Raw genomic sequence first — 25894 nt, 5'->3', positions numbered from 1 at the left:
GTATGCTTTTTAACATTCATTCATACCAGAAAACAGATAACCCCATGCAAATGCAGGACCAAAAACTAAAAGTACTAATATTTACAAACAAGCCCTAAGATGCAAGACTCTGCAAGCAGTACGACCCCAGAGGAAAAGAAACAAATGTATTTCTTCCTGAACAGACAAATCAATCACTAAATAAAAAAATAAAAGCATTTCCCCTACCGTTGTTGTCTCTCTCCCTCCATGTGCCTTGCCTTCTGGCCTGCCCCCCGGTGTTATCTTTAGGCCGGTCCACTGTGCGATCAATGCAGCATCTTCGGGCCTGCTCTCTGAGTGCTGCATTGCATAAAGCTGTGGGCAGTGGCTCCTTGCACGCGTCCCGCGCCTCATCTGGAAGCCTTCCCTCTGACGTTGCGACATCAGAGAGAAGGCTTACAGTTCAGGCGCATAGGAGCCTTTTCCCACAGCTTTGTGAACTGCAGCACTCAGGGAGCTGGCCCAAAGACGCCGCGTTGATTGCACCGTGGACTAGCGGCTGAAGAATGCTGTCTTGGGCCCAATGGACATGCCAGCCCTGCGGACCGGCAACCGTCCATGGACCGGTGATTGAAGAACACTGCCTAAGACCATCGGAAATATGTTCTTATGTGTTTTCCGATGATCTTAGGCGACCCCTGTGAAAGGGTCGTTCGACCCCCAAAGGGGTCATGACCCACAGGTTGATAACTGCTGATTTAGATGCTTTGAGGGGCATTTTCTATAGGACGTTCAAGTCCGACTTTGGACATTTTGAACAAAATATCCAAAAGTTGGGTGACAAAAATGTCCATTTTTTAATCCACAAGATCTCTCTCTTCTTTTTTTTTTTTTTTTAAATAGCCCAGCTAGATGTTTTTCCAGCTAGACATCTAATTTTTATTGCCATTATAAAAAAACAAAAAAAACCCCAACTATCCAAAACAATCCATTTGCATATAGGAGGGGCCAGCATTTTTAATGGACTGGCTACATAGACATGTCAGTAGAGCAATGGGGATCCTTAGGGCCACAACTGTGAACTTCACATTAAGGGTGCCAGATACACATCTCATCATAACCCTGTACATTATATAGTGAGTGCTCCAAAACTCCCCGAAACCTACTGTACCCACCTGTCTACCACCCCAATAGCCCTTATGCCTGCAGGTGTCATCTATACGGCAGTACACTGGGTTTCGGTAGGCTCACAGTTTCCACCACAAGTGAACTAGTTAGGATGGCATTTCGGCATGGGTCTCCTCTGGAGTTCACTGCACTGTCCACCAGGCTACTCCAGAGACCTGCCATAGTATGAACTGGCCATAGTATCTGCAGCTATCATAGAGAAAGATATGTACTGTTTCATGCAAATATTTTGAGGATGGGAGGGAATCCACACAAGCCTTGAACACTTATGATTTTAAAGTGTTTCAGACTTGTGCAGATGAGGACAGAGCTTGCAGGCATGGGGCAGAGAGAGGAAAAGAACTCTCCGGGACAGGAAAATGAGTTCCCATGGGGACGGGGAAAAATTTGTTCCCATGTCATTCTCTACTTCACATAAAGGGTACCAGATACACATCTCACCATAATCCCCTTATTTATGGTGATCCTCCAAAACTCTCCTAAAACCTACTGTACCCACCTGTCTCCCACCCCAATAGCTCTTATGGCTGCAGGTGGCACTTATATTGCAGTATAGTAGGATTTTGGTGGGTTTTGGAAATATGAATAAAATAGTACATACCTGTCTTGAATAGCAGCATCCGGTATGGGAAAGATTAACAGAGCATCACACATCACCATTACATTTATGGTGGAAAGTGTGAGGCCACTACCTGCAGTCATAAGGGCTATTGGAGCAGGAGACAGGTGGGTCGAGTACATTTTAGGGGAGTTTTAGAGGGATCACCATAAATAATAAGGGGTTATAATGAGATGTATAGCTGGCACCGTTTATTTGAAATTCATAGCAGTGCCCTCTAAGGTGCCCCACTGCTCTATTGAGATGTCTATGAGGTCCGTTCATTACAATGCTGGCCCCTCTTATATCTAAATGGTCTAGATTTGGACATTTTCAACTTGGATGTTTCTTTGACCTCACAATTTCCACCATAAATGTAGTGGTTAGTGTGTCTTATGGGCCTGGGTCCTACCCTCTATGGCTCATTAGCCCATCCACCAGGCTACTTAAGATACCTGCCACTGTTCTAGAGACAGGTATGTACTGTTTTATTCATATTTTGGAGGGTGGGAGGCGGTTAGTGACTACCGAGAGTGTGTGCATGGGGGGGGGGGGTGGAGGTCATTACTTAATCTCTTCCAGTGAAATCGGTCAGTTTTGATACCTTTTTGGCACTTCCATGCTTCTAAAACAAGTCTAGCTTAGAACATTTAAGTTCCATCTAGGACATCCTGCAAAAGGTTTGATTATCAATATCTAACCCAGTCCACAGCCTACCCAATTCCCACCTAAAACACATCTCTAACATGCTCCTTTAAGAGTTGGACATTTTGGAGAGCGAGCATCACAAAAAATGTCTAAGTTCTTTGTTTCGATTATCAGAACATGGACGTTTTGTAGAAAAAAAAACCCCATCCAAGTGTCAATTTGGGGGGATTTTTTTTATTTATTGAGATTTCTTCATTTGTTGCATAATAACATTTAAGAAAACTGGAATTTCAAGTAAAAAGCCCCAAAGAAACAATACAAATCAACCTATCAAGTCCGCATCATGAGGAGCATGGGCAAAATTTTTATACAAGAAAATCTAACTACTTTATTTAGCAGGCATTTATACTTTTTATACATTTATACACATTTTCACTTGCACATTATTTTTCCGTGAATGTTCTGTTCTTTCCTAAGGTTGCCACAAACTAAAGCCTTGGTCAAAAGCTGTACTATTTTAAAACTGCCCAAGGAAACTGACTGGCAGGCTTTATGGACTTTTCTGCCAAACTTTACATCTAACTCTGAAAGGATTACTAATTGTAATAAGCCCTCTCAATTGTTGAGTGATATGTTAAGAACCGTTGGCATATGACATACACTAACAACAATGAGTTAGCTTTGAAAATTAGGCAAACTACTGGCTAAACCTCTCTCTCTCAACTCTCTACAATCATTCATCATTTTGGTAAATCAATAAATCTTGCTTTCCATAACAAAAGATGACTTTACTCAACAAATCTCTTTAAATCCTTAAAACACAATTTCAATTAGGAAAACTAACATCTGAACCACTTGAAAAATATTGACATTTGTTTTAACTTCTTGTATCATTTTATATAGTTTGGATGTTTGCTTTAACTTTGGTCTCCACCTTAGCTCTTCTATGAGCAGCATTTTTGTCTCATTAGTAATTCATCTGAGTGTTTTGCTAATTCCATTTAATCCTAGATAAGAAGAGGAGGCAGCATTCCAAAGTGTATTCTTATCGGTCTTCCTTGTTTTCTTAGCTATGCAAAATTTTTTCTTGCAAGCAGAAATGGGAGCCCAAGACCCCCGTGTCAATGGGCGGAAGGTAACACAGGGCTGGTAGAGCCCTCGTGTTGCCCATCGGCAGGGGAGGGGGGGCAAAGGGCTAGATAGAAGATAGAAAGCTGGGATATGGATTGGGTGGCGGGCCTGTCTGGAAAATACAATTTTAATATGATTAGCTGCAGGCGGGAGGGGCAAGGACATAAAGAAGGGAACCTGGAGGACTCTGCTCCTTCCGAGGTCCTCCAGGGCGGCGTTTCTGTTTTCCGGCACGTCGGCAATTTTCTACCTGAGCAGGAGGCAGCATGGCAGCATGAGAGGACAGTGTGTCGGAGGGAGAGGCGGAGATCTCACTGCGGGCGGGAGACTCGCTATTGGAAGATGTGGAGGAGCAGGTGGGTAGCAGCAGTGGCGGTGGTAGCGGTAGGCCTGAGCGGCGGTCCAAATCTGAGGCACTATCTGCCCTTGCGATCGCCGGCTCAGGTCTGGGTGTGCGGGGGCGGTCAGTCGACAGGGTTGCTGAGTGGGGTTTGTTGAAGGGGAGGGGGAGGACCAAGTCGAGCGGTAGAGGTTCCACTCGGCCGGCAGGTCGCAGCTCTAGCGCAGCATGCGCTGCGGGTGATCGGGGGCCTGTTGGTGGGGAAGAGCAGGTGTTTGCGGGGCCCAGTTGGGTTCTGGCTGGGCTTGAGGCTGCTGCGGGGTTTCCTGCTTCAGGGGTGGTGCCGGAGAGTGGAGAGCAGATTCGGCCCTCCTGTGTGAAGAATTGGGCGGCCGTTGGTGGTGTTGAGATGGTGCGGCCACAGACCCCTGTGGGTGTGGGGATGGGTTCCTGGTTGCCAGATTCCCGGGTCCGTGGGGGCCTCCGTGGAGTACGTCCCCTTGGTGGGAGGGACCACAAGGCTGGGGACCTGGTTCTGCGTTCCCTGCATGGGGTGGTGGGGGTACCCAGGTGAGACAGGGGGTCCTGGCTCAGTGGGGAGTGGGGGGTCTGGTTGGGGGGTGCCAAGGTGGAGTTTTCCGGGTTCGGCTCCTGGCTCTGTTTTGTTTTCCCAGGGTTCGTCGTCGATGCCTGAGTGCCCAGATCACACCAGGGCGGCTGGTGGTCCTTCTTCCAGTGATGTCGGAGGAGTTGGGGAGCAGTGGCGGCGAGACGGCCTGGTGGAGACAACGGCGATCGACCCTGCGATGGCAGGCATAGCTGCTGGAGGTGGTGCTACAGGATCCACGTTTTCAGAGGTGGTTGCTGGTAGTGGCTCCACTGTTTATGCTTTGCGATCAACATCAGAAGTTGGGCCTGCTGGGAGTGTCGGCTCGGTGTCGGCGGGCGTCGCTAGACCTTCATCATCAGATAATGTGGCGCCTGCTCTGCTTGCTGATGAAAAGAGGTCTAGGAAGAAGGGGAGCAGGGATAGGCGTAGGCAGCGGAGGGAGTCATCGTCAGGTTCTTCTTCTTCCTCTTCTGCTTCATCTTCTTCTTCCACTTCTTCCATTATTGCGCCTGCTGGGGAGAGTGGTTCTGCAACAAGGGGTGGTGCGGTACTGCAGGGGGCAGGCAGGGGTGTGCCGGCGTTAGTAGTGTTGACGGTAATCTTGGAGAAGGTTCTGCGTGCTCTGCAGCATAAAATTCGGTATCGGTCCTGCTTAGATATTTTTCAGCTCATGGAGGGCAGGGCCCACCGGCGCGGTAGAAAGAAAGCTAAACGTGCGTCTAGTGAAACCAACCCATTGCCGGTGGCGCAGTTCATTATGAATTGGATGTGTTCCTTCTTGAGGTTGGCGAGTGTTTGGGGGAGGGCGCATCCGGGGGATTATGGTTTGCTGTTAGCCTACGCTGACTCGGTGATGGATGCTTATCAGCACTTCGAGGGATGGGCGTGATTGAATTCTGACGAAGCGTTTAGGGACAAAATGGAGGAGAACACTTGTATGTCGTGGGGCACACAGTATGTTAACTTATGGCTTACACATATGTCTGCGAAGTCTGTAGATGCTCCTGTAGCGGGTGGTCGGGTTCTGCAGTGGAGCGCGGGCGGTGGTCGGCCATTTCGGTCAGGGGTGGGGGGTGGGGCTCGGAGGGGCGCTGATCTTTGCTGGTGGTTTAATAAAACCGGATGCCCCTTCTCGGACTGCCGGTTCCGGCACGCATGTTCTCAATGTGGTCAGCCTCACTCCGTTCTCAAATGCCCCAATCGTTCTGCGGGTTGGCCTGCTGGCCTGAGAAAATGAGGGCGTTGAGGGGACACTACCCACGCCGGTTTGGGTGGATGCGATGCGGCTGTGGCTCCGACTCTATAGCAATGTTCGTGTGGCAAGCCTCTTGACTGTCATGGTGAGTTTGTTGCTTTGTTTTGCAGATGCCAGACGGAGAGGTTATTCGATCTGAATTGTCGGGCATTCCTTTGTTCACTGGGCTGGTGAAAGAGCAGTGGATCACCTGGGTAGACGCCATCTCGGGCTAGGGCATCGTGGAGTGCGCGTGTCCCGGTGGCGGTATGTGGTGGCATCATCTTTTGCCTTTGTTGGCGGACCTGCGCTATCGCCCTCTCCAGCCGGACGTCCTCCTGATTCATTTGGGGGTAATGATGGGAAGGCAGCTTGTCAACTGGATCAAGGATGACCTGCGGGTGCTTTTTGACTGGTTTCCTTGGACATGGGTGGTATGGTCGGATGTTATTCCCCGGCCCCGGTGTCTGCCATCTCAAAGTTGGACCAGGGGGCTGGCGAAGTTCAACCGACAGGTGGGGAAGTGGGTGATGTCTCTAGGGGGCAGACAGATTCTGCACGATTGGGTGGATGTGTCTTGTGCGGGTCTTTATCACCAGGACTGGTCCATTTGTCAGATATCGGTTGGGATCTCCTCTTGGATGATTTCACCGTGTGCTGTGAAAGGGTGCTGGGGTTGGAGTGAGTGGTCGCAGCTCTTTTTTTTTTTGGGGGGGGGGGTCCTGTAAGGATCTCCCGAGCTACTGGGTCATGGTGCTCATCAGGTGATGAGAATTGGGACGGTAGGCAGCCATGCCCAGTGGGTCAGGTGACCCGGAAAAAGGGGCATGAGGGACATGCCACCCCTCTGACTCTTGCTGTGATGGCGGGGTCGAGGGAATAAAACTCATTCATTTGGTAGCTCGGGAAGAGCTCTTAATATAATGTTAATAAAGTTAATGAAGTTGAAATATGTTATTATGGTTATGGTTAATAAACTGAGCTGCGGCTAAATTTTTACCAACTAGAAGACTGTAGTATGTTTTTGGTAAAGCAAAGAGGAGGGTCTTGAAGTATTTAGGCGGACAGCAGGGCCTATCCAGATCCCACTGTTATAAGCAATACTTTCTCTGACTCCATTTTTAAGCTTCAATTTTTACTGAAAATTTGATAGTTACAGTTAAACCTTGAAATTATTCCATCAGGTCATGGGTTGGCAGAGTAGCCTGGTGGTTAGAGCAGCAAGCTGAGAACCAGGAAGCCAGCGTTCAAATTCTACCAACGCTCTTTGTAACCACAAATGAGCACAATTTAGACTGTGAGCTCACATAGGCAAAGAAATAATTTGTGCACTTAATTTTAACTCTCCTTGATCTTGAATTTGGATAAGGTCAGTAACTGAGAAACGTGTATTTGCTATTATTTACATGTGGATATGTATACATTGAACACATGTCTATATACCAATTTTCAGAAAACCACTATTTACATACTCACTCCACACAGATTTCAAGGGGTTGTGGCTTGGGTGGGATGAAAATCTACACATTTATTCCCAATTTATGGGGACAAAATATTATGTCAGGTTTAACACAAATTTAAAGGTATGCATACTGTATGTTTTATAAAAATGGCCCTATCAGCTAGAGCAGTGTTTCTCAACCTGCGGTACGTGTACCCTAGGGGGTACGCGGGCCGCCTGTTGGGAGTATGCAGGCTGACCGCCGCCCGGGATCTCTCCCTGCCTCTCCCACCCAGGGCAGGATTAATTCTTCGAGTGCCCCTAGGCACACAAGTACACTGGGCCTCCCTGGCCTTGCCTCGCCCCCAACTATCTGTTTTCTTATTTACTTCTTTATTTCCACTTGTATTTCTTTCTTTCTTTCTTTTTAATTCAAAACAAACAAAGATTAGCATACCAGTGCACAGTTTTTCTTCTATGCAACCCCCAAACACAAATTCCCCTTCCTTCCCTTCCCACCTACTTACCCAGGACTTTAACTCTGAACCCTTTCCATACGTATATAAAAGTGTTCAAATATATTGTAAAGCACTAATACTATCTGAAATATAAGTCTATATTAATAACCAAGTTTACAACACCGCTCAACTGCCTCACTCTATGTCGACCAACTATAACCCATATATATGTATAAACAACCAAATCTGTAATTCCTCTAGTATGTTCCACTCCATGTATGTTGACTTGTAACGAAACAAGCCAAGCAGTCCACCAAAGAATCCAATATGAAACAAAAGAAAATCGGCAGACAATAAGGAGATTCAAATCAGGTTTATTCAAGGTGCTCCCAAGAACCATGCCTGATGCATTTCGCCACACAAGGCTAGTCAACGCTAACAGAAAACCATGTCTTTCATTCACACAGAACAGAGATACACCCTCACCCAGTATGGAATAAGTAATCACAAACTAAAATATATAAATAAAGGTTAAATATGTAAATAAAAGTTAAATTGAACTGCCAAGAAGCCAAACTGTATACAGTAAAACACCACAGAAACAATGACACTTAGCTCCCTAGTACCCTGCAAAATATAAATATAGCAGATGTAAATTTTGAACACTATTGAAAATAAAATCATTTTTCCTACCTTTGTTGTCTGGTGATTTCATGAGTCTGTGGTTGCACTTCCTTCTGACTGTGCATCCAATCTTTCTTTCTTTCTTCCTCCTGCGTGCTTCCTCTCCTCCAGACCTCATTCCATTCCCCAACCAATTCCTATGTCCCTCCATGAGTCCAACTTTTTCTTCCTTTCTCCCTGCCCCCTCCCCTTTCTTTTTTTTCTCTCTCTCCCTGCCACCCCCCCCCTTTTTCTTTCTCTCTCCCTGCCCTCCCTTTCTTTCTTTTTTTTTTTTTTTTTTTATAAATTTCAATCTTTTACATTGTTACATTAAACAAAAGAAAACATAACATTATATTATCATTCCATACATAATTCCTCCCACATTAATGGGGAGACATGATACATTTTCAAAAACAAGTTTATAAGTAAAAGAAAAGGAATGATTCCACGATTGCCCTCATGAATTGCGAAGCCTTCCTTACTCAAAAGGGATTATTAATTTCCTCCTCTTAAATCTCAGTCATGAAACAAAAAGCTCTTAAATACTAACTCATTTCTGTTCTCGAGCAATTAAAAATTGTTGTAATTGAATGGGATCCCAAAATACAAATTCATTGTCCTGTATCTTAACAAGACATTGGCATAGAAATTTCAAGAAAAACAATGCCTCTAGAGCTAAAACTTTAACTTTTAATTTCAAAAACTCTTTTCTCCTTAATTGAGTAGCTCTAGAGCAGTGTTTTTCAACCGCTGTTCCACGGCACACTAGTGTGCCGCAAGATGTTGCCTGGTGTGCCGCAGGGCCGCCATCAGGGCAGTACTACCAGTCCTGCATTCAGGGGCCCGGAGCTGACAGGGGGCCCGAGGCAGGGGCGCCAGTAGCTCGCCAAGGCAAAGTGAGTCGATCACCCAGGACTCACTTTGTCTTGGCGATCTAATCTATCGAGCCGATAAGTCTTCTTCTCCCTGACGTCAATTCTGCAGTTGGAGAGGAAGTTCGGGCCAGCCAATCGCTGCCTGGCTGGGCGGAACTTCCTCTCCGATTGCAGAATTGACGTCAGGGAGAGCATGCGTCGGCGTCGGCTTTGGGGCCTGTTATCCATTGGTGGGTCCTGTTCCCCGATGGGCAGTGGCAGTGGCTTGGGGAACGGCAGGGAGAAAGAAAGGGGGCAGGCAGGGAAACAGAAGGAAAGAAGAGAAACAGAAAAAAAGAAAGAAAGGTCAGGGAGAGAGGAAGAAAAAGTTGGGGGAGGGAATGAGGTGTGGAGGAGAGAAAGCATATAGGCTGATAGAAGGGAAGAAAGATTGGATGTACAGTCAGAAGAAGAAAGTGCAACCAGAAATCACCAGACAAGGTAGGAAAAATGATTTTATTTTAAATTTAGCAAAGTGGAGGCAGTATTACCACAGTTTTCAAAGGAATTTGCCCAAATAACTTAATAGTTAACTGGGTAAATTCCCAGAGATGAAAACTTCCCTTCACTTACTATGCACAGTTCTGAATTTATATCTGCTGTCTATATTTTACAATATGGTCACCTTTTACTAAACCGCAATAGTGGTTTTTAGCGCAGGGAGCCTATGAGCGTCAAGAGCAGCGCTGGGCATTCAGCGCAGCTCCCTGCGCTAAAAACTGCTCTTGTGGTTTAATAAAAAGGATGGAGGGTATATTTGTCTATTTTTGTATGCTATACAAACCAAATACAGAGAGAGACTGAGAGCTGTTGACGAAGAGCTACGTGTGTGTCTTTCTTCGATTCCAGCCAGAATATCAGCTTTGTGTTCAGCCAAACAGGCCCAGGTTTCGCACTGAATAAAGTATTTTATAATTTTTCACTATTCTGTTTACTTAATATTTCATAATAAAGTAATTATAAAATACTTTCTTTGTGTTTATTTGATTCCTATTCAAGAGAATTACTTTATATATAGTCAATATAGGCACAGAGTTAAATTTTTTAACATTTTCTAATGGTGGTGTGCCTCGTGATTTTTTTCATGAAACAAGTGTGCCTTTGCCCAAAAAAGGTTGAAAAACACTGCTCTGAGGGGGGCGCTAGTGAGCACCACAGTAAATGGCAGCCTGATAACTGTGCTCCGCCGACCGAATTACTAAAAAGCTTCCAATCGCGATTTCCGCGTTCAATTTACTTGAGCCTACAATATCGCTGAGTGAGTGAACGATGGCTGCATCAAAATCTGGTAAGAGGAAAAGTATTGAGCCGATCTCGCCGCAAAAAACAGCGCCGGCAAAAGAAGACGATGACTCGCTCCACACTGTCATGGCCGAACTTCGAGCCATGCGGGATCTGCTCACTTCCACCAACCAAAACACAGAAGATATCAAAAGTGATTTGGCTTCCCTCAAGGTGGAAATGGCTGTGTGCCGGTCTAGAATTGACACGGCAGAGCAAAAAATCGAAGTTAATGCAGCTAACATAAAAGACTTACAGCGTCAAGTAAAAAAAATCGCCATCTTGGAACATGAGCTTGAAGATGCTCAAAATAGATCTCGTCGAAATAACTTACGCATATTGGGTGTCCCGGAGTCGAGAGAGGGGAAAGACACCATAGCTTTCCTACAACAGATGATACCTAAGCTTCTTAATACCACCTTTCAACACGAAATGGAAATTGATCGTGCGCACCGAGTGCCCACACATGTGCTGGATGCCGCAGCTAGACACCCGAGGCCTATTGTGGCACGCTTGCTGAGATATACTCAGGTTATGGACATCATGAGATTGGCTAAACTTCAGCAACCATTAAAATATGAAGGAAATAACATTCTCATCGTCCCTGATTTGTCCAAACAAACCGCTAAGCGCCGCAAACTTCTGTTGGAATTTCGGCCTAAATTGAAGCAAATTGGAGCCAAATATGGCATGTTTTACCCTGCCACATTCCGGGTTACTTACAATAACATCACCAAGAATTTTTCTCATCCACACGAATTGGCTGACTTCCTGGAAGCACAGGCTCCAAGTACCATTGATAAAACCTGAGATACTCGGATACTCCACCCAGGGAATGTAGTTTCTGATGCTTGGAAGAGCACTGTGTTATGCCTGCTATAATCCGATGATGTGGTTATTTTTGCTGTAATTATTACAGAGTTGTTTTTTCCTTATGCTTAGGTTATGAAGCATTGTAGATGATTCAGTGTTTTATGTTATTATTAGCCTGCATTTACTGTGAACTGTTAGGCTCCTGTTAGATCTATTAGTTATTTCTGATCCAGCTAACATACACTTTTCGGTCAGCGTTGAGCTAGTTGGGGTTAGCCTTTGTGGCCTCTCTATCCCGTTTTACTTATTTCACCAATTGTCTGTTCTCTACTACTTATACATATCAATCAGATAATATTTTAAGTATATTTTTCTTATCCTTGTTATGTGTTTGTGTCTCTTTTTTGTTTTTTCACGTGCTTTTGAGACTTACTTCTTTATTAGTCTGCTGTTTATTGCACAAGACTAGCTTGATCTTTATTATGCTTATACAGGTGGTTCTACAATGTTATTATTTCCTGCTGCATAGGGTTTGCTTCCCACTTTTGCTATACCCTAACATATCAGATATATTGTATTGTTTTACCTTCTCACCAATGGAGAGTCTGACGCACATGTCTTGTATGCTCCTTGTTAACATGCTTTTCCCAATTATAACTGACAAGCACTATCATATAGTTCATAGGGGAGTTACATATACTAATATACAGATATGTATGCATTTTTTCCTGCTATTTTCATATTGATGTAATGTTCACATTATGGCTTTGACATTCAGCTCCCTTAATGTTAAGGGACTTAATAATCCTGTTAAGCTTCAGAAAATTAGTGATTACATATCCAGATTGCAAACAGATATTACTTTTATTCAAGAATCACATCTTTCTGCTATAGACTCATCCAAGATTCAGTTTTCATGGGCTTTCCCTACAGTGTTCTCTCCTGCTACTGATAAAAAGAATGGGGTCATGATAGTCATAAAACGTAGACAAGATATTAAGATTATAAATCACAGCTCTGATACTTTGGGTAGATGGATTCTGCTTTCCTTAGAATTAAATGGGAAACCTATTACATGTTTGAATATATACGCCCCTAACGCTGACACTCCAAGTTTCTTTGACACACTTTCTGATCTTCTTTTAACCACAGAAGGATCCTCCTATATAATAGGGGGTGACTTCAACTTAGTCCTTGACCCTTCTATAGATCGTCAATCACATGCTATTTATAAAAAATCTAGATCCTGGTTCAAACTCCATGATTTCATCTCTCAATTTGATCTAATTGATTCTTGGAGAATCACACACCCTAATGATCACTCATTCACTTATTATTCACCCCCACATTCTACTTACTCACGTATAGATTATTTTCTAATTAGTGCCTCCCTAGCTACCAATCTGAACTCTACTGATATTAAAGAAATTGCCATCTCAGATCATGCAACAATTCTACTGTCCCTTAAGAATATATCTACTTCTACTTCCTACCGTCAATGGAGACTCAATAATACGCTCCTACAAGATCCAGAATTTGTGGAATATATTTCTGCAGCCATTACAGATTTTTTCTTATTTAATATCTCCTCGTCCATTTCTTGGGTGACACTTTGGGACACTTTTAAGGCATACGTTAGAGGTGAAATAAAATCTCGTGCTGCTTTTCTCAAAAGAAAATCCCTAGGCTTGATCAGGGAATTTGAACTCAAGATTAAAAATTTAGAAACACATCACATCACCCACCCCTCTGATTTGCACAGTCTTATGAAACTGCGTGCCCTAAGAATAGAATATAATGCTTTACTCAGTAAAACGGCTTCCCATACGATATTTCTAAGAAATGCTTCGTATTACATGGAAAACAACAGATGTGGACATGGATTGGCTCAGTATCTGAAAGGAAAATCTTCTAAAACTTATATAGCTGCTCTGACTGGGGAAAATGGGGAACCTCTGACTAATTCTAGGGATATACTCTCTCATTTCCATCGGTTTTACTCTACTTTATACTCCTCGGATCTGAATACTTGCTCTTCTGCTACCACATTTCTGAATTCTCTCCCACAGTCATCTATAGATGAATCTCTTGTTCAGGACTTGGCACGTCCTTTACACAAAGATGAAATTTCGTTATCTATTCGCCAATTAGCAAAAAACAAGGCTCCAGGACCAGATGGTCTCACAGCAGAATTTTATCAAACATTTCTTCCTCAGATACTTCCTCACATGTTTACATTCTTTACAGCTCTTTTGCAGTCCGGTGTTGTCTCTGGTACATTCACTGAAGCCACAATTATTGTGTTGAATAAGCCTGACAAATCACCTCTGAATGTTTCCAACTATAGACCTCTTTCTCTTATAAATACCGACGCTAAAATTTTTGCTAAACTCATTGCTACTAGATTGATTCCCAGTTTACAACAGATTATCCTACCTGATCAAACAGGTTTTTTGCCGGGCCGACTTTCAGGAGACAACACCAGACTGCTGACTGATGTTATTCACATGTCCAAATCTTCTTCCACCCCTCTGCTACTCATGGGATTAGATGCAGAAAAAGCGTTCGATCGCATAGAATGGGGTTATATTTTTCAGGTACTACATTGGTATGGATTCCCGTCTTATATTATTTCCATGATCAAAATTTTATATACAGCCCCTAAGACACGACTATATATTAATGACTTGTTCTCTGCTCCTTTCCATCCTAAGAGAGGTACCCGACAGGGATGCCCCCTCTCACCACTCCTTTTCAACCTTGCGCTAGAACCCTTTCTGACAGCGATCCGTGTCAATCCTAATATAACAGGCCTTAAAATCAATTCTGCCGAAATAAAACTCTCGGCGTACGCTGACGATGTCCTTCTATACACCAACCCTGGATCTATTCCTCATATACTAGAGTTAATTTCCCAATATTCTAAAATATCTGGATACAAACTAAATCTGACTAAAACTGAAATTATGCCACTCAACTGCCCGGAATATCATGCGGAAATTAAACAGTATGGATTCATATGGTCCCCAACTAAGATCAAATATCTGGGAATATACTTCGGCCCGTCAATTGAAGACACACTCTCATATAATGTTGAATATCTTCTTACGAAACTCAAACGTTTGTCATCGAGTTGGTCGCCCCTCAAGCTATCTTGGTGGGGCAGACTAGATACCATAAGAATGATGCTGATTCCGGTTATCAACTATACATTGAGTATGCTCCCATGTATGCTTCAAACCTCTGATTATAAAAAACTAGAACAAATCTTGACCTCCTTTTTATGGAACGGCAAAACTCCTAGGATAAGTTTGCAGAAACTGAAATGTTCCAAAAAGGAAGGAGGGGTTAACTTCCCTAATATACAGGACTATCATATGGCCTTCTTGTTGCGACAAAGTTCTTACTGGTTTCACACAAGCCAGACATCTCAAGTGCCTTTATGGGTGCTTTTAGAATCAAGTAACTCACCTTTTCCGCTTCAATATATGCCTGCTATGCAGGATACACATGATACAAATAAGAACCCGGTTGTAACATCTACTATACACGCTATAAAAGAATTTGATAAAATCTCTGAAATACCATGGGCTTACTCCCTGTTCTCTCCGATCTGGAATAACTCCAAATTTCTGATTCAGAATAAACCAATCTCATGGAAAGGTTGGCAGACTCAAGGAATTTGGACTGTCTCTCAATTATATGATGGGATTACTTGGACACCCTTTGAAACTTTATGTCGATTATATAACTTACCTCCTTCACAATTTTTTAGATGGTTGCAATTGACCCATTGTATTAAAAAGATCTTTCAAACTATTACGGTTATCACTGATACCCCTTCTTTTATCAATTGTTGCACACTTATTGCCTGCTCACCCAAGGCAGCTTCTAAATGGTATAAGCTCCTACAGGGTTACAGATACTCTTTTGACCAGAACATAAGAGAGACCTGGCATAAAGAACTTGAATTAACCCTAGATCTGGAATCGTGGACCGAGATATGGCTCGCTGCTAGCAGAGCTCTTCATTCTGCCTCCTTTCTGCAATCAGCATTTTGTGTTTTACATAGAGCGTTTTGGACACCATGTAGGCTGGCAAAGATGAATACATCACTATCCAAATTATGCTGGTCTTGTACTCTACATGACGGCACACTTAAACATATGTTATATGATTGCCCCATGCTTGGTGCTTTTTGGCAAAAGATCTGGTCTGACATTTGTGATATAATACATATTAATGAGCACATATCATATTCAGTGATTATTTTAGGCGCACCAGCCATTAAGTCTCCTCTAACTGACCCTGAAGGTATCTTACTGAAGGCACTCCTTCTATTAGCGATTAAAGTCATACTATCCAACTGGAAAAATTTATCAATGGTTTCACATACAGCATGGTGGTCTAATTTGTCTATCATTGTTAAGTATGAACTTATTTATGCTAAAAAAGTGGGATCGTTGACCCGCTTTCATGATATATGGGACCCTGTGTTATTTTATTGTGCAAAATATGTTTGAACTTGGTATTCTTTTGATGTTCTTAGAGATACTTTTTCTGTTTTACTTATGATGCAGTCTTTGCTGTGTACTCTAGATGTTTTATCACCTATATAACAACTCTTGATTATTGTCTTTAGTTCATCTACAATTGATATATGACTCGGGCACGTGATATTCGATCTTTCTATACTCTGATTGTATTGATTATCTGATTTATACAGACATTGGTTTACCTCTCTGTATTTGATACGGTTGATATGTTATTTGTTCTCTTTGTTTTTCTCATAAAAATAATAAAATTTTACTGAACTGGAAAAACACTGCTCTAGAGACATCTGGAAAAATTCTCACCAGATCATCACAAAATTTTGTTAACCTATTTTTAAAGTATAACTTCATTATTAGCATCTTATCCATCTCACTCATGCATGTTATCACCAGAGTGGACCGTCTCTGGATCGCATCCTGACTATCTTCCAAAAATTCTATCAAGTTAATTTCTGTTGATATCAAATGGTCCACCTCCTGGGCGGGTTCTGATTTTTCCTGAGGAACAGAATAATAATTATTAATAGGAAAATTCTCTGCATTGGGTAATCCCAGTATTTCTTTAAAAAATTTCTTTAGGGGGGCGCTAGCGAGCCCGATGGGATAAGTCGTGGTCGGCACTCGCTCCGGCGCTGATCCCGATAAAACAATCAAAAAGAGCATCATACCCATAGCGATTTCGCCGGCAGTGATCGGGTTGAGAAGGGGAACTCGGCGGGGTACCATGGCGACGAGCAAACCGTCGAAAAGAAAAAGCGCTGAGCCTGCTTCCCCGTGCAAAACACCTCTACCTAAACCTGAAGACGCGGCTTCCGCCGCCATCTTGGAAGAACTGCGCTCAATCCGTGAGCTTTTGGTGGACACGAGGCAGGACATCAACGACTTAAGGTCGGATTTTGCCTCCATGAAAGAGGATTTTGCATCTACTCAGGCAAAAGTAGGTGAGCTAGAATCAAAATTTGTGGGAGCAGAAGCATCCATTAAAGCTTTACAAAAACAAACTGCTCGGATCCCAGCACTTGAAAGGGCACTTGAGGCTGCTGAAAACCGAGCACGTCAGAACTGCTTCCGTTTGCTGGGGCTACCGGATGGTAGGGAAGCCTGTGATCTTACAGAATTTTTGGCAGTATTATTACCTCAGCTGCTGAAAATGAATGATGACTTTAAAATTGAATTTGATAATGCCATCCGGCTTCCACAACCAAATGTTGTTCACAAGAAATATCCTCGTCCCATATTGGTCTCTCTGCTAAAACACCAACAAGTTCTCAAAATCATGCAGCAAGCCAAATTGCATGCACCTCTTACCTTTGAAGGTAACAAAATCCTTATCTTGCCTGACTTAGCTAAGGAAACTGCTAAAAGAAGGAAGCTGCTATTATCATATCGTCCACAGCTCAAGTCCATGGGGGCTAAATTTGGAATGTTTTATCCTGCACGCCTGCGGGTGACCCACAACAATGTGACTAAGGATTATCACTCTCCTTCAGCCCTAGCTGATTTCATTGAATCGGTGAATCCTACCCTGATTGATAAAACCTGATGCTCTGTATGCCGCACAGACTTGTGATGTATGGTTTCTATGTATGATGCTCAGTATTTCCCAGTGTTTGCGCCAGGAGTGTTGCTGTACCTGTGACTTTTCTCTCACTGTTTGCTGACCCACAGTATGTTAGTTGTCTGTTTGAAGTTTATATTTGTTATTGCAGTGCTCATCATTCATACCTTTACAAGATCTGAACTGATGATATTAGCTAATGAGAGGTTAAATATGTATACTATTGTCTATATAAAGTATATTGCAATTCGAGGGATGTATCATGATATGTTGATCTCATGTCTTTAACCCTTTTTTCCTTAAATGTGAAAGGCCTTAACAATCCGATCAAAAGACTCAAAATCTTAAAATACACTGAATCTCACCAACCGGATGTGGTTTTTTTTCCAGGAGACCCATCTAAATGTGCTGGAAGCCTCCAAGATTGCACCGAAGTGGGCATATCCACCTCTTTTCTCCCCATCTTTGGGTCGTAAAAATGGTGTCCTTACCTTAATACGTAAGAGACCGGACCTCAAAATTGTTTCCTCTGCCCATGATATGGAGGGCAGATGGCTTCAAGTTCAACTGCTGATAAATGGTGCTAGTTTTTACCTATATAACATCTATGCACCCAATCAAGACTGCCCAGACTTTTTCGACACTCTCATATCTGTAGTTGGAGCCTCTTCAGACAGTCAGTGTATTCTAGGTGGTGACTTTAATCTCATTTTAAGTCCAGAGAAAGATAGGAAATCAAGAACGCCTTATAAAAAACCCAAAGCCTGGTATCATCTTCAGGATTTGCTTTTCCAATTGAAACTACTGGACCCTTGGCGTCTACTACATAAAGATGATTCTACTTTCACATTTTTTTCACCACCACACACTTCTTACTCCAGGCTAGACTTTTTTCTCATCAGCTACTCCTTGGTGGAGAAATTGAGCAATTCGGATATACTGACATTATCAGTCTCAGATCACTCTGCTATCACATTGTCTTTACATAGTCTCCTTCCATCTAAACCTTGCGGAATGTGGAGATTCAATGCCTCCTTACTATCTGATCAGATGTTTATAGATCATGTTAATCTTCATATCAGAGAGTTCTTCGAGCTCAATCCTGTAGGTGATACCTCTTGGCAAGTCACCTGGGACGCTTTTAAAGCCTATATAAGAGGCCAGATCATCGCTTATGCATCAAAAAAGAAGAAAGAGGATAGACAACACCTTTTAATCTTGGAAAACAGAATTTCCACTATGGAAAAAGCTCATATTGCAGATATTACCAATCCTGATATATCTGTCCAACTTAGTAAACTCAGGTATGACTACAATTTACATCTTAGCACTAAGGCTTCAGCTGAAGTATTCTTCCAATCTGCAACATATTATGCTACCAATAATAAAGCAGGGCACCAATTAGCTAATTATCTGAAAATACTTACAGAGAAGACTCAGATACCGGCTATATGTACAGAAACTGCTACCACCTTGACTGATAGTACGGACATATGCAACTACTTTAAGGATTATTACAAACAACTTTACACCTCGGATATGCCAGATGTATCTTGTGTCAAAGCATATCTCGATCAAATATTGGGTCCCAAGCTGGACGAGCATGATAATATCTCTATCACGCAACCCATACAGCTATCTCAACTCTCTGAATCCTTACAATCGATGGCCAAACGGAAGGCTCCAGGCCCAGACGGATTAACGGTTGAATTTTATCTGGCGTTCCAAACACTTCTGTTACCACTAATGTTGAAATACTTCCACTTTCTCATTGATACAGGTTACGCTAAGGGCTCCTTTACTGAAGCTGTGATTATCGTCCTACCAAAACCTGATAAAGATCCACTGAAGGTGCACAACTACAGACCTTTATCACTCATCAACATTGACGCTAAACTATTTGCAAAAATTCTGGCGTTAAGATTACAAACTGTACTTCCAAAATTGATCAGTATGGAACAGACTGGTTTCCTGAAAGGAAGACTCTCCAGTGACAACACAAGACTCTTTGCTCACGTACTCTCACTGGCTCCAACATACTTACCTGATGGAATCACAATGTCTCTCGACGCTGAAAAGGCTTTTGACAGAGTGGAGTGGCCTTTTCTATTTCAAACACTACTATGGTTCGGTTTCTCCAAGGACTTCATCAAAATGATCAAGGTTTTATACTCTAATCCCTCCACTCGACTTCGCATCAATAATGTCTTTTCAGAATCATTCATGCCAACTAGAGGAACAAGACAGGGCTGCCCATTATCGCCTCTGCTATTCAACTTAGCGCTGGAACCTTTACTTCTTACTCTGAGATCTGATCCATTGATTCAGGGACTCTGCATTGATGATATACATGTTAAAATGACGGCATACGCAGATGATGTTCAATTATATGCCTCTTTATCTTCCTTGCCATATATTATCAATAATATAGATGCCTATTCAACGGTATCTGGATACAAGCTGAATAGAACCAAGACAGAAGTCATGTCGCTAACGGGTAAGCCATGTGGAGATATTATTAAGCAGTTGAATCTAAAATATGCTCCGGATAAACTCAAATACTTAGGGATCTATTTTGGTGACTCAATGGAAGAAACCTTGGTTTTGAATACATCTCTGATACTCCAGATCATCAACTCTACTACTTCTAGATGGTCACCATTGAAATTATCATGGTGGGGTAGGTTGGACTCTCTAAAAATGGTACTGATCCCGAAGATTACCTACATATTATCAATGATACCTGCTCTTCTTCCGGCGGCATCCTACAAAAAATTTGAATCACTTCTGTCCCAATATTTATGGAACAAAAAGACACCACGAATAGCTTTGAAAAAGCTAAAATGCCCCAAGGATGGAGGTGGAGTCAACTTCCCTGACCTCTATTATTATCACTTGGCTTTCATTTGCAGACAGGGCTCCCAGTGGTTGTCTACCACCATAGAAGAACATCCTTCAATTTGGCTTATCCTTGAACGCAAACTTTTTGGTGAACAACATCTAAAATACCTACCATTCCTACAACCGGATCATAAGACTAAAGGAAACCCTGTCATTAATGCTACTAGGATTGCACTACAAACAGTGGACGATCAAGCTCCCCTTTCTTGGAGTGAAACCATGGCTTTTCACCTATTTGGCGAAACCCACACTTGAAGATTCAGGGCCAATATATAGAATGGCAGTCCTGGCGCAGGCTGGGAATTTGGTCCATTCAACATTTGAGAGACAATGATGGATTCGCATCTTTCAACCAATTGATCCAGAAATTCGGTTTGTCCTCAACTCATTACTTTCAGTGGTTACAGTTGATGCATTGTCTAAATACATATCTTAAACACAAAGTACTTTCCAATGATCAGCCTACTATACTACAATGGGTGACCCAACTACAATCTCTCCCAGGCCAAGCATCGCGTTGGTATAAAATTTTACATAAAAAGAAATTTACATCACCAACGGTACTTTATGAGATCTGGGCTAGTGATGTTCAACACCCAGACTTAGTCCCGGAATGGGAGGATATATGGAGGATATCTTTTAAAGCGATGAAATCTTCAGCTATTTCTCAGCTAACTCTTTTTCTCTACCATAGAGTGTACAGGACCCCTGTTAAACTGCACAAAATTAATGTATCTATATCTGATAAATGTTGGTCTTGTACTACACATACTGGCACTTATGCTCATATGATATTCCATTGTTCCTTTCTACAACATTTCTGGAACATGATATGGCCCACCATATGTAAGATCCTACACATTTCTGATCCTGCTCTTACATCTCAGTTAGACAAATTTGAAACTAGGTTGTTTGCCTGTCTGATTCTCATTGCTTTTAAATCTATATTATCCTCCTGGAAAGACTTCTCACTTCTCTCCTATACCCACTGGTGGAACTCAGTGTGCTTATATGCCAAGTTTGAAAAAGTTGCTGCGGAAAAAACTAACTCTCTCCCGACTTTCTTGAAAGTATGGACTCCTGTTATAGATTATTGCTCGATATAGAGACATAAATTATCTCGACTAAGCCTTCACAGCTTTACATACTGTGTATACTTACCTTTTTGACCTCTCACCAATGATAGAAAATGTGTGAACTTGTTCATAATTTTGATATTCACTGCTAGTTAAATTCAGACAGTCTCAATTGTACTTTTTGCTATTGATGTTTACATTTGTTCATGTTATGGTTTTATTTCTGTTTTTGAAATATGCAATAAAAAGATGGAACTTAAAAAATTTCTTTAATAGGTGATAGTAGATGAGTTACTGGAAAATTAACCAAGCGGAGATTCCTCGCTCTATACATATTTTCCATTACTTCCATTTTAGAATGTATCACCATAGAATCCTTAACAGCAGATACTGAGACAGCTTGAAATGTAGTACATTGAGCTTCCACCATATTTAACTGTTTATCTAAACATCCCAGATTGGAATCCACATTTTCTAACTTATGAGAAACAGCCTGTGAAAATTCCACTGTTTGTTTCACTGATGACCTGAGAAACCCTTCTACTCTAGAAATACCTAACCACAAGTCCTTCAAGGTAATACCTTGTGTTTCCACCGTTAATGGTTGATCCTCCACTACACCAGAAAAATCAAGTGACTTAGGTATTTCTTCTGGATGGAGGTTACCACATATTTGGTGGAACTAGTAGGATTTATATTCCTACTATCACTCGATACTGGGGGAAGAGTTCGTTCGAGGGGACTCATTGAAGTACCTGATATAGAAGAATTCATATGAAGTGCTACAACTGAGGGATAATCAGTTAATAGTGTCAAAATGCCTGTCCATTGGGTCAGAAACAGCCGGTGTTGAACTCTTAGGTTTAATTTTCCTTTTCACCATATTCAAAGTAGCCAAAAATTATGAGAGATATAAAACTCAGGTTTCAGGTTTATTTAAAAATTTGATATATCGCCTTACACAATATATAAACAAAGTATAAAAAGACCGTACGTTAAAAACAACTTACAAATAATGCTACAACAATCAAATGCACTGACAAACACTGACTTACCGATATAGGATGGAAAAGGGCAGAAATACAATTTGTAAAAAGAGAGCGGGGGAGAAGGACCAGAACAAAAGGAAGGGGAACAATAAAATAAATAGTCTAGTATTTTGTAAAATAGGTTAAAATGATTAAAAAATGGCATGGAACAGGTTTCCATTAACGTACTTAGAAGGACCTTAGTTCCAGCTCCTCTGCTTCTTGTTTGGCCGCGCAGCTGTGGTCGCAACCGTGGCAGCGGCGTGAATTTAAAGTGGTGGAGACGGACTCAGTGATGACAGGGGACCATCTCTGGCAGTGCCTGCCCAATGAGCAGCCAAGGGAAAATCAATAGCCGCTGCTGCAGGAGGTACAGGGGCTCAAAGCAGTCACCTCCTATATCCCTCACAGGTCAAGTATCAGGCTCCTGATAATACCGCGGCAGCGGCGTGAATTTAAACTATTGGAGACGGACCCAGTGATGTCAGGGGTCCGTCTCTGGCAGTGCTTGCCCGATGAGCAGCCAAGGGAAAATCACTAGCCACTGCTGCAGGAGGCACCGGGGCTCAAAGCAGTCACCTCCTGTATCCCTCGCAGGTCAAGTATCAGGTTCCCCTCCTTTCTTTCTCTCTCCCTGCCCCCTTCTTTCAGTCTTTCTTTCTTTCTTTCTCCCTCCCTGCTCCTCCCCTTTATTTCTTTCTCTTTCTCCACCCCCTCCACCACTGATTTCACCAAGCCACTGCTGTTGATTTCTCCCTGCTTCTCCGACATGGCGAGCCCACAAGCCAGCCAATCACTGCCTGGCTGTCCCGAAACTTCCTATCCAACGTCAGAATTGAAGTTGGGGGGGAGGGGGAAGGCTTGTGGGCCTGCCGCATCGGGGAAGCAGGGAGAAATCAGATGACCATTGTGGCCCAAAACAGAAGACAAGGGCCTGGGGCAGCTGCTCTCCTTGCTCCCCCCTAACGCCGGCCCTGCCTGCCAATTCAGCTGAGAAGGAAGAATAACTGCTGAATTTCTTGGGGGAGATGAGGAGTTCCGGCCAGCAAGGGAGGGAAAGCTGGACAGTACGGGGGAAGAGGCAAGACAAGAGATAGCTTCTCCCCCGCAGCCAAAATTTTTCTTTTCAGAGGGGCACCAACATGGCAGCTGTTCTCACAAGCTGCCGGTGGCTGCCCCAAAGTTCTCCCTCTGCCGCAAGTTCCCGTTTATGACAGGGCAGATCGTGGCAGAGGGAAAGCTTCAGGGCAGCTGCCGGCAGCTTGTGAGAACAGCTGCCATGTCGTGGCCCCCTGAAAAGGAAAATTTAGGAGTTTAATAAAGTTCATACTGTGGGGCCCCCTGGATCTTTTGGGGCCCAGGGCAGCTTCCCTGTATGCTTCCCCTAATGCTGGCCCTGTGGCCCCCCTGACAATTCTGGGCCCTAGGCATGTGCCTCCTGGGCCTACCCTTTAATTCGGCCCTGCTCCCACCCACTGAAACTGCAGCCACGTAAGATTTCTCCCTGCCTCCCTGCCCCAACCCAAAGCTGACCCTGCCACCTGACACACTCCCCCCCCCCAATTGACACCGACACAGCAACAGAGATGGGCCAGGCGCGTGCAGCAAATGCACAAGTGGTCAGAACACAAGCCTTCCCTCCGATGTCAATTCTGATGTCAGAGAGGAAGTTCCGGGCTAGCCAATTGCTGAATTGGTGGCCCGGAACTTCCTCTCCGATGTCAGAATTGACGTCGGGGGGAAGGTTTGTGGGCCAGCCACTTGTGCATTCGGTGCATGCGCCTGGCCCATCTCTGTTGCTGTGTCGGGAGTAGGGGCGGGGGGAGTATGTCTGGGGATGTCAGGTGCATGGGCAGGGTCGACTTAAGGGGTGGGGCAGGGATGCAGGGAGAAATCTGATGCAGCTGTGGTTTCAGTGGGTGAGAGAGGCAGGGAGAAAGGATGAACAAGTTGGGGGAGGGAATGGAGTGTGTCGGGTGGCAGGGGTCAGGCAGGGAGAGAGGAAGAAAAAATTGAGTGTGTCGGGGGCAGGCAGGCAGAAAGGAAGTAAAAGTTGAAGGGAATGGAGAGTGTCGGGGGGCAGGCAGGGAGAGAGGAAGAAAAAGTTGGACTCATGGAGGGACAGAGAGAGATGTTGGTTGGGGAATGGAATGAGGTCTGGAGGAGAGGAAGCATGCAGGAGGCAGAAAGAGAGAAATATTGGATGCATAGTCAGAAGGAAGTACAACCAGAGACTCATGGAATCACCAAACAGCAAAGGTAGGAAAAATGATTTTATTTTCAATTTAGTGATCAAAATGTGTCAGTTTTGAGAATTTATATCTGCTGTCTTATGTTTTGCACTATATTTGTCTATTTTTCTATAGTTGTTACTGAGATGACATTGCATATTTTAAAATCATCAGTTTTGACCTCTTTGAAAAAAACCCAAATATAAATGATAATTAACATTTTCTGTGCGTTCAGTGTACTTTGTGTTTTTTTTATTTTGTGGTTACCATTATGTATTAATAAGGTTATATTGTGTGTATATGAAAAATGGATGGAAGAAATTGCATTAAAATGAATACTATTATTATGGAGGTGGAGTCGGGATGGATTTTGGGCGAATCTGGGGTGAAGCTTGGGTGGGGGTACTCGGTTGGTATTTGTTAGGCTTAGGGGGTACTTGGCTTGAAAAGGTTGAGAAACACTGAGCTAGGGTTTTACAACAAGCATTCAGGGAGTCATGCTTGAGTACCTGAATAAATTAATGTAAACCGTTCTGAGCTCCCTTGGGAGAAAATTGAATAAACAAATAAATAAAATAAATAAATAAATACCCTATGTAGTTTATTTCCACTTCCAAAATGAAACCAAGTTAAAATTTTAGACTCACTGTTTACATATAGATTTGTAAAATAAGGTAGTCACTTCCACATGCTGACACCTCCATGTTGAAACTTCTGGGTTTATGCCATTCATTTTTTCAATGAATGCATTTGTAAAACTGCTGCTCCTACTGCATGTGTCAGTAAATAAACATGCCCTCCTGCAGGTATTAAAAAAAAAAAAGGCTCAGAATCAGCATAGCCTGTTCTAAAATTCCACTTGAACTGATAGCATTCTGATATGAATGTCCTAATTCCGACCCGGAGTTCCATATCTTAAAAAAATCCACAATTTTCCATCTTTTTATGTCTATTAATGTTAAAAGTGATTAGTTCACCAATTGTTTGTATGTCTTTTTAGTACTTTTCTAAAATAAATCTTAGCATTATCTCGTATAACACACAAAACTGTAATTTCATTTTAAAAAAACCTGAAGTTTGAATTTCCTGCATTTTATACCAATAGGTCATTCACAGGATGCAAGGTTAATAATAGTGTTGCCATACTGCCCATACTGGGACTGACCGAAGGTCCATCCTGTTTCCAACAGAATCCTGTTTCCAACAGTGACCAATCCAGGTCACAAGTTCCTGGCAAGATCCTAAGCCCTTCCATGTAAAATCA

At 42.9% G+C, this 25894-nt stretch overlaps 1 protein-coding gene across 2 annotated transcripts in view; it reads right to left on the bottom strand.

The window, feature by feature from the left end:
• FHOD1 (formin homology 2 domain containing 1) overlaps positions 1-25894 on the bottom strand; it is a 471898-nt gene that overhangs the window by 177641 nt on the left and 268363 nt on the right. The window lies entirely within an intron of this gene.

The sequence above is a fragment of the Geotrypetes seraphini genome, chromosome 4, assembly GCF_902459505.1.
Source record: "Geotrypetes seraphini chromosome 4, aGeoSer1.1, whole genome shotgun sequence".
Classification (NCBI taxonomy): Eukaryota; Metazoa; Chordata; class Amphibia; order Gymnophiona; family Dermophiidae; genus Geotrypetes; species Geotrypetes seraphini.
The sequence above is the reverse complement of the archived record's forward strand: the minus strand, read 5'-3'. Positions and strand labels throughout refer to the sequence as shown.